Source organism: Arachis ipaensis, chromosome B1, assembly GCF_059453495.1.
Source record: "Arachis ipaensis isolate K30076 ecotype BB chromosome B1, ASM5945349v1, whole genome shotgun sequence".
Classification (NCBI taxonomy): Eukaryota; Viridiplantae; Streptophyta; class Magnoliopsida; order Fabales; family Fabaceae; genus Arachis; species Arachis ipaensis.
The window spans coordinates 100,646,954-100,661,120 of record NC_142436.1 but is presented as its reverse complement, the minus strand read 5'-3'; the positions used below and the strand labels follow the sequence as shown (position 1 = coordinate 100,661,120).

General features: G+C 39.9%; 1 non-coding gene across 1 annotated transcript; it reads left to right on the top strand.

The window, feature by feature from the left end:
• Positions 1-4,861: 4,861 nt before the first annotated feature.
• Positions 4,862-4,969, top strand: LOC148577656 (small nucleolar RNA R71). The gene has a single exon (XR_015903420.1). It is a non-coding gene; the product is annotated as a small nucleolar RNA R71 (small nucleolar RNA).
• The last annotated feature ends 9,198 nt before the right edge of the window (positions 4,970-14,167 follow it).

Sequence of the window (14,167 nt, the reverse complement as noted above, 5' to 3'; positions counted from 1 at the left end):
ATTTTGAATTTTGAGATTTGAAATTTGAAAAAATTTTTAAAATTGAATTTTGAAAATTTTTTTAAATTTGAATTTTGAAATTTGATTTTTAAATTTTGAATTTTTTGAATTTAATAAGGAAAGAGAAAAGCAATAGAATGACAACAAACTTAAAAATTTTTAGATCAAAACGAAGAAAATAACTAAGAACAACTTGAAGGTCAATATGAACACCGAGAAAAAATTTTTTGAAAATTTTTTTATAATTAAATAAAAACCAATAACCTCTTAATTTATGAAAAAAGCAAAAATAAAAACAAAAATAAAACAAATAAACAAATAAAAAGCAAATATTTATAATAACCAATAATAAGGCACACGTTTGCAATTCCCCGGCAACGGTGCCATTTTGATGAGAGAACTTTTGCGTGGTCTAGAAATTTGCGGATAAATCCCCGTTGCAAGTATAGTTTCTAAACCTTCAAAAGTCCTTTCATACAAACGTTTTGGTTGTCACAAGTAACAAACCCCTTTTAAAATTGATAACCTAGTATTTAAACCTCGGGTCGTCTTCTCAAGGAATTGCAGGGAGGTATGTTCTTATTATTGGTTATGAGTCTTGCAAATTAGGGGTTTTAGAAAGTAAGGAAGCAGTATGTTGAATGATAAGAAAAATAAAACAATAATAATAAAATAAACTCTTGGCAAGGTATTATAACTGGAAGTCCTATCCTGGTTATCCTTATAAACTGTAATGAGAATTGGATTTTTCTCCCACTTTGTTAACCTCTAACTATGAAGGTAAGTTAAGTGGATTAATTAATTTTTATTCCTCAGATCCTAGTCTTTTCTTGGGAAAAGTTAAAGTTATTGGAACTCGAATTAATTCTTGAAGAATTCTAATTTTCAATAAACAATGAGTTTGATAACTCAAGAGTCACCAATTATTTAACCAAAGCTAAAAGGGAAGAAAGTCTACTTGAATGAAAATAATTTGGATAAACAGAGAGCATTAATAAAATAAAGAAAGCGATCATAAATCTGAAATACCTCGAATTATATTAAATAAAATATTCAAATCTTAACATGGATATTCATAAGTTAAATTGAAAAGTAAATAAAAGGAACATTGAACTTGGGATCGAGAGGCACTCCTAAAACTAAGAGAAATCCTAAATCCTAAATCCTAAGAGAGAGGAGAGAACCTCTCTCTCTAAAAACTATATCTACTCCTCAAATTGTGAATATGAAAGCTTTTTTTATGAATGGATGCATTCCACCATTTTATAACTTCTAATTTGTGTGTTCTGGGCTGAAAATTGGGTCAAAAACAGCCCAGAAATCGCCGGAGAAGATATCTGCCACGCTGGTTTTTTGTCACTACGATGTGGCCGCATAGAGCACGCGGTCACATCATCTAGCGTCAGGGAAACTATGGCACATTAAATATCAAATCGAAGCCCTGGACGTTAGCTTTCCAACGCAACTGGAACCACATCGTTTGGACCTCTGTAGCTCAAGTTATAGCCGTTTGAGTGCAAAGAGGTCAGGCAGGACAGCTTAGCAATTTCTCCAACTTCTTGTATTCCTTCCACTTTTGCATGCTTTCTTTCCATTCTTTGAGCCATTCCTGCCCTGTAATCTCTAAAATCACTTAACACACATATCAAGGCATCTAATGGTAATAAGAAAGGATTTAACATAGGGAACTTAAGGCCAAAGAAGCATGTTTTCAATCAAAGCACATAATTAGGAAGGCAAATGTAAAACCATGCAAATAGTATGAATAAGTGGATAAAGAGTTGATAAAATCCACTCAATTGAGCACAAGATAAACCATAAAATAGTGGTTTATCAGCCCTCTTCACAAATATCTATGAAGACTTGGTCCAACCTTTGATCAAAGTTGACCCTTCTAGTATAGGGGTGTGCATCTCCTTGCATCATTGGCAGGTTGAATGCCAACCTTACATTTTTCGGACTGAAATCTAAGTATTTCTCCCGAACCATTGTAAGCCAATTCTTTGGATCCGGGTTCACACTTTGATCATGGTTCTTGGTGATCCATGCATTGCCATAGAACTCTTGAACCATTAAGATTCCGACTTGTTGAATGGGGTTGGTGAGAATTTCCCAACCTCTTCTTTGAATCTCATGTCGGATCTCCGGATATTCACCCTTTTTGAGTTTGAAAGGGACCTCGGGGATCACTTTCTTCTTGGCCACAACTTCATAGAAGTGGTCTTGAAGCACCCTTGAGATGAATCTCTCCATCTCTCATGACTCGGAGGTGGAAGCTTTTGCCTTCCCTTTCCTCTTTCTAGAGGTTTCTCCGGCCTTTGGTGCCATAAATGGTTATGAAAAAACAAAAAGCAATACTTTTACCACACCAAACTTAGAAGGTTTGCTCGTCCTCGAGCAAAAGAAGAAGGAAGAGAGTAGAGGAAGAAGAAATAGAGGAGATGGAGGGGGTTAGTGTTTCGGCTAAGGGGGAGAAATAATGTTTAAGATGTGTGAAAATGAAGGAGTGAAGAAGGGTTTATATAGGAGTGGGGAGAGGGTAAGGTTCGGCCATGTATGGGTGGGTTTGGGAGGGAAAGTGGTTTGAATTTGAATGGTGAGGTAGGTGGGGTTTATGATGGATGGATGAGGATTGGTGAAGGGTTTATGGAGAAGAGGGTAGGATTTGATAGGTGAGGGGTTTTTAGGGAAGAGGTATAGAGTTGATTGGTCAAGGGTATTTGGGGAAGAGTATTATGAAAAGGTGTGAAGAAGAGAGAGAGTGAGTTGAGGTTGGTGGGGATCCTGTGGGCTCCACAGATCCTGAGGTGTCAAAGATTTCGCATCCCTGCACCAATTAGGCGTGCAAAACGCCCTCTGCTGCCAATCCTGGCGTTAAACGCCAGGTTGCTGCCCATTTCTGGTGTTTAACGCTAGCTTCTTGCCCTTTTCTGGCGTTAAACGCCAGTCTGGTGCCCATTTATGGCGTTAAACACCCAGAATGGTGCCAGACTGGGCGTTTAACGTCCATTCTGCTGCCCTTACTGGCGTTTAAACGCTAGTAGGCTTCTCCTCCAGGGTGTGCTATTTTTCATTCTGTTTTTCAGTTTGTTTTTGCTTTTTCAATTGTTTTTGTGACTTCACATGATCATCAAGCTATATAAAACATAAAATAACAATGGAAAATAGAAATTTAACATAGATAAGTAAAATTGGGTTGCCTCCCAACAAGCGCTTTTTTATTGTCACTAGCTTAACAGTGGGCTCTCATGGAGCCTCACAGATACTCAGAGCATGATGATGGCCTCTCAACACCAAACTTAGAGTTTGAATGTGGGTATTTTGTTTGACTCTGCATTGAGAGAAGCTTTTCATGCTTCCTTTCCATGGTTACAGAGGGAGATCCTTGAGCTTTAAACACAAGGGAGTCCTCTGTCAACATCAATCATAGCTTTTGCTGTGGCTAGGAATGGTCTGCCAAGGATGATGGATTCATCTATACACTTCCCAGTATCTAGGATTATGAAATCATCAGGGATGTAGTGGTCTTCAACCTTTACCAAGACATCCTCTACAAGTCCATAAGCCTGTTTTCTTGAATTGTCTGCCATCTCTAGTGAGATTCTTGCAGCTTGTACCTCAAGGATTCCTAGCTTCTCCATTACAGAGAGAGGCATGAGGTTTATGCTTGACCCTAGGTCATACAGAGCCTTCTCAAGGGTCATGGTGCCTATGGTACAAGATATTGAGAACTTTCCAGGATCTTGTCTCTTCAGAGGTAATTTCTGCCTAGTTAAGTCATCCAGTTCTTTGGTGAGCAAGGGGGTTCATCCTCCCAAGTCTCATTACCAATTAGCTTGCCATTTAGCTTCATGATTGCTCCAAGGTACTTAGCAACCTGTTCTTCAGTAACATCTTCATCCTCTTCAGAGAAAGAATACTCATCAGAGCTCATGAATGGCAAAAGTATATTTAATGGAATTTCTATGGTCTCAGTGTGAGCCTCAGATTCCCATGGTTCCTCATTAGGGAACTCCTTGGAGGCCAGTGGACGTCCATTGAGGTCTTCCTCAGTGGAGATCACTGCCTCTTCCTCCTCTCCAGGTTCGGCCGTGTGGGTCATGTTGATGGCCTTGCACTCTCTTTTTGGATTATCTTCTGTATTAATTGGGAGAGTACTAAGAGGGAGTTCAGTAATTTTTTTACTCAGCTGACCCACTTGTGCCTCCAAATTTCTAATGGAGGACCTTGTTTCAGTCATGAAACTTTGAGTGGTTTTAATTAAATCAGAGACTTTAGTTGCTAAGTCAGAGTGGCTCTGCCTAGAATTCTCTGTTTGTTGCTGAGAAGATGATGAAAAAGGCTTGCTATTGCTAAACCTATTTCTTCCACCATTATTGTTGTTGAAGCCTTGTTGAGGCCTCTGCTGATCCTTCCATGAGAGGTTTGGACTATTTCTCCATGAAGGATTATAGGTGTTTCCATAGGATTCTCCCATGTAATTCACCTATTCCATTACTGGGTTCTCAGGATCATAAGCTTCTTCTTCAGATGAAGCTTCTTTGGTACTGCCTGTTGCTGCTTGCATTCCAGACAGACTCTAAGAAATCATATTGACTTGCTGAGTCAATATTTTGTTCTGAGCCAATATGGCATTCAGAGTATCAATCTCAAGAACTCCTTTCTTCTGATTTGTCCCATTATTCATAGGGTTCCTTTCAGAAGTGTACATGAATTGGTTATTTGCAACCATCTCAATGAGTTCCTGAGCTTCTGCAGGCGTCTTCTTCAGATGAAGAGATCCTCCAGCAGAGCTGTCCAATGACATCTTGGACAGTTCAGACAGACCATCATAGAAGATACCTATGATGCTCCATTCTGAAAGCATGTCAGAAGGACACCTTCTGATCAATTGCTTGTATCTTTCCCAAGCTTCATAGAGGGATTCACCTTCCTTCTGTTTGAAGGTTTGGACTTCCACTCTAAGCTTGCTCAATTTTTGAGGTGGAAAGAACTTTGCCAAGAAGGCATTAACTAGCTTTTCCCAAGAGTTCAAGCATTCTTTAGGTTGTGAATCCAACCATGTTCTAGCTCTGTCTCTTACAGCAAAGGGAAAAAGCATAAGCTTGTAGACCTCGGGATCAACCCCATTGGTCTCGACAGTGTCACAAATTTGCAAGAATTCAGCTAAGAACTGATGAGGATCTTCCAATGGAAGTCCATGAAACTCGCAATTCTGTTGCATTAGAGAAACTAATTGAGGCTTAAGCTCAAAGTTGTTTGCTCCAATGGCAGGGATTGGGATGCTTCTCCCATAGAAGACAGGAGTAGGTGTAGTAAAGTCACCAAGCACCTTCCTTGCATTGTTGGCATTGTTGTTTTTTTTCGGCTGCCATGGCTTCTTCTTGTTTGAAAAGTTCTGTTAGGTCCTCTTCAGAGACTTGTACTTTAGCTTCTCTTAGCTTTCTCTTCAAGGTCCTTTCAGGTTCAGGACCAGCTTCATCAAGAATGCCCTTGTCCTTACTCATGCTCATATGAAAAGAAAGGAGAAGAAAATATGGAATCCTCTATGTCACAATATAGAGATTCCTTGAGGTGTCAGAGGTAAAGAAGAATAGAAGGAGAAGGTAGAGAAGAAAGAATTCGAACTTATGAAGTGGGATAGAGTTCGAATTGTACATTGAGGAGGAGTGTTAGTCCATAAATAGAAGGATGTGAGGAGAGGGGAAGAATTTTCGAAATTAAAGTAAAAAGATTTTGAAATAATTAAGAGCAATTTTGAAAATTTGGTAAATGATTTTCGAAAATTAACATTGGGAAAGAAATTAAGTGATTTTTGAAAAAGATTTTGAAATTAGAAATAAAAAATATATGATTGAAACTTAATTTTGAAAAAGATGTGATTGAAAAGGCATGATTGAGAAGATATGATTGAGAATCAAATTTAAAAGAAGAAAGTTTTTAAAATTAAAGTTGATTACTTGACCAAAAAGAAATTAAAAGATATGATTCTAGAATTAAAATTTTTTATCCTTTCTTAATAGGCAAGTAACAACTTGAAAATTTTGAATTAAATCACTAATTGTAGCAAGGATTTTCGAAAATAGTAATAAATAAAAAAATTGAAAAGAAATTAATTTTGAAAAGATATGATTGAAAATATATGATTTGAAAAAAAATTGATTTTGAAAAATTATGAAAATTTGAAAAAGATTTGAATTAAAAACAAAATTTTCCCTCTAGTGTCCTCCTGGCGTTAAACGCCTAGAATGGCATCCATTCTAGCGTTTAACGCCCAAAATGCTACCTTTTTGGGCGTTTAACGCCCAGCCAGGTACCCTGGCTGGCGTTTAAACGCCAGTTGATGCACGGAAAACTTGTCTCGCAACAAATTTCCATTCGGCAAGTATACCGAATTGTCGTCAAGTAAAAACTCACAATAGAGTGAGGTCGAATCCCACAGGGATTGATTGATCAAGCAACTTTGATTAGAAGAATGTTCTAGTTGTGCGAATCCAGAAATTGGGTTGAGAGTTGCAGAAAATAAAATGGCGGGAATGTAAATAACAAAAAAGTAAATGCTAGAATTAAAGGACTGGAAGTAAATGACCGAAAATAAATTGCAGAATTGTAAATATGAATGGGGGATTTGCTCATAAAAGTAAATAGCAGAAATTAAAGAGAATGGGTAAGATCAGAGATGGGGAGTTCATTGGGCTTAGGAGATGTTGCAATTCTCCGGATCAAGTTCATTTTCATCTCTTCCTCAATCAATCCACTCATTGATCTCCTTGCCAATCTTAAGTGATTGAATTACAATTTCTTGCAATTCAATCTCTCAAATCTTGATCAATAGCCAATTCCTTGGTCAATTGCTCATGAGAAGAGATGAAGTATGGTCACTGATTATACCACATGCATTTCCCAAACCAAGTATTGAGAGGGTTATAGTCACATACCCATCCAAACCCAATTTGGTCCAGCATGAGAAAGCATTTCTAGCTTGATCTCTTCATTCCTCTTTTAAGGTTCAAAAGAGATCCAAGTTTGAATAGCTTCTCTTCCAAGATAACTACTCAATTGGATGAAGACCGAAAGCTTTCAAGTAAAATCAAGAAGAAAGGTAGAAGAAGAATAATGAAAATTAGTATTGATCCATCAAATTACAACAGAGCTCCCTAACCCTATGAAAGGGGTTTAGTTGTTCATAGCTCTTGAAAATGAAAACAAAGATGGAGAATACATCATAAAACTAGAAATTGCAAAGAAAGTAAAATACAGAGAGTAGTTCTTCAGCCTCCAGAACTCCTTTACAATTCAAAGCTACTCCTATATATACTACTCTTCTCAGCTTCTAGTTCACTCTTCAAGTCTTGGGCCTTTGGATCTTGAGTTTGAAGCAGTTCCTTTCTTTATTTGGGCTTGGCTTTACTTGTAGAGAGAAAGTGCGGAGTGGGCAGAGACTTAAGCTATGGGCGTAAGGAGTGTTAATCATTTAGTGAAAGTCCAAGTTCGGGAACGTTAGTGACACTTAACATTGTCACTAACGTTCCAATGCACCCCTTTTGCCTCACGTTAAAACCCACGTTAGCTAGGTTAACGTGGCTTTTAACGTTGCCTTGTCAACCTTCGAGAACGTTAGTGACACTCAACATTGTCACTAACGTTCCAGTGTGCCCCTTCTTGCTTCACGTTAAAGCTCACGTTAACTAGGTTAACGTGGCTTCTAACGTGGCCTTTGCCATCCTTCGAGAACGTTAGTGACGTTCAACATTGTCACTAACGTTCCAATGTGCCCCTAGGTCTCACGTTGGAGTCCACGTTAACTAGGTTAACGTGGATTCTAACGTGGCCATCTTTTAGCCATCCCAACGTTAGTGACAATGTTGAGTGTCACTAACGTTGGCTCATCCTTCATTTCTCATTGTTAGCTTCCACGTTAACCAAGTTAACGTGGAAGTTAACGTGACTCTTGGGGGTTGTGTGGTTGCTTCAACGTTAGTGACAATGTTGAGTGTCACTAACGTTGTCGACAACTCTTCATCCTCTACGTTAGTTCCCACGTTAACCAAGTTAACGTGGGAGTTAACGTGGTACTTTGCACCATAGGCCAACGTTAGTGACAATGTTGAGTGTCACTAACGTTGGCTCAACTTCTCTTCTCCATGTTAGAGTTCACATTAACTTGGTTAACGTGACTCTCTAACGTGGCCATTGATGGCTTTTTTTGAGAGTGTTATTGGCAATCACTTTTCTCATTAATCTTGCAAGTTACCTCCCCTTTTCTTGCTTCTTTTTGGTCCTGAAATCAAGCAACAAAGTGCATCAAAGCTCTAGTCCAAGTCATGAGTAATGCAACATAATATTTGTCACTAAACTTATGCAAAATCCTCATGAAATTATGTAAAATGAACAATGTATGCTTGAATCAAGGCATAAGTGAATATCTAACCTAAAAACAGTAAAGAAAAGGTCAGTGAAACTGGCCAAAATGCCCTGGCATCACAACACCAAACTTAAGGCTTGCTTGTCCCTTAACAAGTACTGGAACAAGAGAATGATGAATGGAATATCCAGAGGAATGAGTCATCCTTGTGGAAGTCATATTACTGATTTTATGGTGGTTTCATGCATAGCAACTTAGGTTCATTCCATTACTGGCTTTCAGACTTTTATTCTGTCCTAAAACACCCACTTTGTTCATATCCCATGAGACTTTTATTCATTGATCCTTTTATTGTTATTTCAAGGGTTATTTGTGTTATTTAGGCTAGGTGCTCTGTAAGGGGGCAACTCTTTAAGATAAGCTTTCAGCCAACACTCCCGAACCAGTTGGTTCAAGGTGCTAGGTGTTGAGACACCCCTAAGGACATACTCCCTCAAGCCTATCCCCCATACATACACACTACAGGCATTTAGTTTATTTATTTTCTTTTCTTGAAACCTTGGTGTCCAGCACCTCTTTAGGTTACTAAGTGTTCTGTAGTGAAGGTTACTCTTAATAATGGACTTTCAGCTGATAATCCCGAGTTAGTTAACCCAAGTTACCAAGTGATAAGGCACCCCTAAGAGCTTATTCATCCAAGTAGATCCCTCACACAGGAGCACCACAGACACTTGTCTCAAGGTCCAAACCATTGATGCCTAGACTTATTGCTTACTCTTTTTCTTTTGTTTTTTTTTTCACTTCCATTATTCTTTCTCTTTTCTCTTATTAGGATCTTGTCATATGCTCAGTCTCATGGGTATATCCAAAGTAAAGTATTCAGGATAGATAGTTGTCCTCCTAGCCTTGTGGTTGAACCAACTTAGCTAACTTATGACTACCCCAAAGATTCATGAATGCACTTCCACAGTATGAACTCTACCCTGGTCTTCTGAAAACAATCATTCTCTTTTTATTTGATTTAAAGGGACAAGCATACAAGTAAGTTAAGTGATGGTGCAGTGACATTTAAAGACCAGTGCACATAGACCTATTCAGAAGGAAAACTTAAAAGACAGATTTTAAAAAGGGGTAAACTACGAGAAACTACAAATCAAAAGTGCATCCGGACTTTCAACTTTTAACAATTCTGAGTACAATGGAATTAGGTAGCGATACAACCTTCGGGTGATGACCTCTGGTTCCCCTCTCTCTTTGTCATCATCCTAGTTTTCGCTGCCTCGCTTCTTTGGGCGAAGGTGCACCATTTCCTTATAAGATTCCTGCAAGGTTGCTGGAAGTTGCTCGTTCCCAGAGCACTTGAGACATAGTTAGCTTACATGCATGCATGTGCCTCTCGAACTCAATTTGGTATGTGAACACCAAACTTAGTTCTTTGCCCAGTACAAAATATTGCATATATGCAGAGACCCTTATATCTTGCTATCAGCAAAGCAATGATCACCTAAAGTCTAACTACATCTAAGTTGTTTCTCTTGATTGGATGGAGCTAGCAATGTCCTTTAGTGGAACACCAAACTTAGAACTACACTATCACTCTTGGATTGTTTTGGTGTGGAACACCAAACTTAGCTCCTTACAATACAGGGGAAACAACTTTGTGATTTTTATTGAAATAAAGACGAAAGTGAAACTACTTGAGGTTGGGTTGCCTCCCAACAGAGCGCTCTTTTATCGTCGCTAGCTCGACGAGTCCTTAATTACTTGAGATGTTACTTTACTCTGGGGTTTTCCCCCATGTCGCCCAGATAATGCTTGAGTCTTTGTCCATTCACTGTAAAAGTCCTTTCTGAACCTTCATCCGTGATTTCGATGTGGCCATATGGTGATACTTTTGTAACCATGAAAGGTCCGGACCACCTTGACTTGAGTTTTCCTGGGAACAGCCTTAATTTAGAATTGTAAAGGAGTACTTGCTGCCCTTTTTCGAAACTCCTGGGTGCCAGATGCATGTCATGTTTTCTCTTTGCCTTTTCTTTATACATCTTAGTGTTTTCATAGGCTTTTGACCTGAATTCCTCCATCTCTTGCAGCTGCAAGATCCTTTTTGCACCAGCAGCAATGCTATCAAAATTTAATATCTTAATAGCCCAAAGAGCTTTGTGTTCCAGCTCCAGTGGTAAATGACAAGCCTTCCCATAGACTAGTTGATATGGAGACATTCCAAGTGGGGTTTTGAATGCTGTTCTGTATGCCCAAAGAGCATCATCCAACTTCTTCGACCAATCCTTTCTAGATGCGCCCACGGTCTTTTCCAGGATCCTCTTCAGCTCTCTGTTGGATATCTCAGTTTGCTCACTTGTTTGAGGATGGTAAGGTGTGGCTACTTTGTGTTTTACCCCATATCGTAAGAGGAGAGCTTCTAGTGGTTTGTTACAAAAGTGGCTCCCTCCATCACTGATGAGGGCTCTTGAGACTCCAAACCGGCTAAAGATATTCTTCCTGAGGAAGTTCATGACTACCTTGTTATCATTAGTTGGGGTTGCAATAGCCTCTACCCACTTGGAAACATAATCCACTGCTACCAGGATGTACTTGTTTGCATATGAGGTTGGGAATGGTCCCATGAAATCAATTTCCCACACATCAAACAGTTCTAGTTCCAAGATGAAATTTTATGGCATGGCATTTCTTTTGGGCAAGTTTCCAGATCTTTGGCATTCATTGCAGCTTTTTACTAGTTCCTTGGCATCCTTGAAAAGGGTGGGCCAAAAGAATCCGCTTTGTAACACCTTTGCTGCAGTTCTGTCCCCTCCAAAGTGCCCGCCATAGCATGAACCGTGGCAGTTCCACAGGACTTCTCTCCCTTCCTCTTCCGAAACACATCTTCTAAGAATTCCATCTGAACATTTCTTGAAGAGATATGGTTCATCCCAGACAAAGTATTTTGCATCATTCATGAGCTTCCTCTTTTGATGTTTATTGATCCCTGGGGGTAATGCCCCAGTCGCCTTGAAATTTGCAATATCTGCGAACCATGGTGCTTTGTAAACTGTCATCAACTGCTCATCAGGGAAGAGCTCGTTCACATTTGTATCATTTTCTCCACCTTGATCATGGGGGATTCTGGATAGGTGATCTGCCACCTTGTTTTCCACTCCTTTCTTGTCTCTGATTTCAATATCGAATTCCTCAATGCCTTGGTGAGAGACCTTGTGACCAAGGACTATTCCTCCTGTCACCATGAAGTGTCATTTTTCCCAGTTCAAGACCAAATTGGCCTCTTGGCATCTTTTCAATACCAAGGCGAGGTGATGTAGGCAATTAGGAAAAGAATCTCCGAATACCGAGAAATCATCCATAAAAACTTCAATGAATTTTTCTATCATATCTGAAAAGATAGAAAGCATGCAGCGTTGGAAAGTTGCAGGGGCATTACATAATCCAAATGGCATGCGCCTATAGACAAACACTCCATACGGACAGGTAAATGAGGTTTTCTCTTGGTCTCTTGGATCAACCACTATTTGGTTATATCCTGAATAACCGTCGAGAAAACAATAATATGTGTGCCCTGCAAGTCTTTCCAACATCTGATCCTTGAATGGAAGGGGAAAATGGTCCTTTCGTGTATCCTCATTGAGTGTCCTGTAGTCTATGCACATCCGCCATCCTATGACGGTCCTTGTAGGTATAAGCTCATTCTTCTCATTGGTAACCACAGTGATCCCTCCCTTCTTTGGCACAACATGTATGGGGCTAACCCAAGGGCTATCCGAAATTGGGTAGATGACTCCTCCTTGCCAAAGCTTCATAACCTCTTTCTGTACCACTTCCTTCATGATTGGGTTCAGCCTTTTTTGGGATTGAATGGATGGCTTGGCATCATCTTCCAACAGTATTTTATGCATGCATATGGCTGAACTGATTCCCTTCAAGTCAGCAAGGGTCCATCCAATGGCATCCTTACGCTCCCGCAGCACCTTGAGTAGCTCGTCCTCTTGATCTTGACTGAGGGATGAATTTATGATCACTGGGTAGTTTTCATTTTCTCCTAGATATGCATATTTGAGAGTGGGTGGCAATGCTTTGAGTTCAAGTTTGGTTTTCGCTCCCTTCCTTTGGTGCATCTGGTATATGTGTTTCTGTTGTAGCTACCTCTTCACTTGATTCAGATTCTTCCTCCACCAATCTCTCGTTCTTTTTAGGTTCATCTTCTTCAAAATTCTCCTGCACTTCATCCTCAAGTGCATCTAACCTCATGCATTCCCCCAATTGTTCCGGTGGATAACTCATGGCCTTGAACACATTGAATGTCATCTTTTCATTGTGTAATCTAAGGGTGAGGTCACCCTTTTGAACATCAATGACAGCTCCAGCAGTGGCCAAGAATGGCCTTCCCAAAATGATGGAGGTTTTGGCGTCTTCCTGCATGTCCAGCACCACAAAATCTGCTGGGAATATGAAATCTCCTACTTTTACTAGCAAATCCTCCACTATCCCGTGAGGGAATTTGAACGATCGGTCTACCAGTTGTAGAGCCATTTTTGTTGGTTTAGCCTCCTCAATTTTCATCTTTCTCATCATAGCTACTGACATCAAATTGATGCTGGCCCCTAAGTCACAAAGAGCCTTTTCTACTATGATTTCTCCTATAATGCAAGGGATCTGAAAACTCCCAGGATCCTTCAGTTTCTGAGGTAGTTTATGCTGAATGATAGCACTGCACTCTTCAGTTAGTATCACAGTCTCATTGTTCTTCCAGCTTCTCTTCTTAGTCATTTGCTCCTTCAAAAACTTGGCATAAAGTGGCATTTGTTCTATGGCTTCAGCAAATGGTATGTTGATTTGTAGCTTCTTGAAGATTTCCAAAAATCTCAAGAACTGGTTGTCATCTTCCTTTTTCTTCAATAGCTGGGGGTATGGAGCTCTTGAGAAGTTGAGTTGGGGTATCTTTTTCTCTTTCTGCAAACTTGGCGTGGGGGGTTGCATTCCATCTTGCTCCTCTTCCTTTTCAATTGAGCTTTCTTCTAGTGGTTTTTGGGGATGTTCCTTCAGTTCCTTCCCACTCCTAAGTGTGATAGCTTGACACTCCTCCCTTTTGCTTGAATGGGCATCATAGCAAAAATTGTGGTTCGGAAGCTGCATATTCCTTCAATGAAGGTTTCAATCTTAGAGAGCTTGTCATCAATTGATGAGTGATTCAGAGCAGATGTGCTGTTTTGGTTTTGATAAGTATGTGGAGAAGTGTTGTTGTGGGGGTGTTGAGATGTCCTCTGGGTGAATTGTTGGTGAGCTGCATTGTTGTTGGAGTTGTGACGTCTCTGGTCTTGATTTTGATCTTGCTCACTTCCCCACCCAAAGTTCGGGTGATTTCTCCATCCAGGGTTGTAAGTCTTGGAGTATGGATCATAGTTTTTCCTTGGTGAATTCCCAATGTAGTTGGCTTGCTCCTGACTCCCTTCTGCTTCTTGGTTTACTCCTTCTTGTGTTGTTGATGAAGTGGAGATTGCTGCTACTTGGTTCATCTCCATCTTCTTGGTGAGGTCAGCCAGCTGCTGGGTAATGAGCTTGTTTTGGGCCAACAGAGCATCCACATTGTTTAGCTCCATCACTCCTCTTGTGTTCCCTCTTTCGGAAGCATAGAAGTAGTCGTTTTCTGCTACTATTTTAATAACATCTATGGCTTCCTCAATGGTCTTCTTCTTGTTCAAAGACCCTCCAGATGAATGGTCTACTGCCTTATTTGACTCATAAGAGAGCCCTTCATAGAAAATGTGCAGCTGGACCCATTCGTTGAAC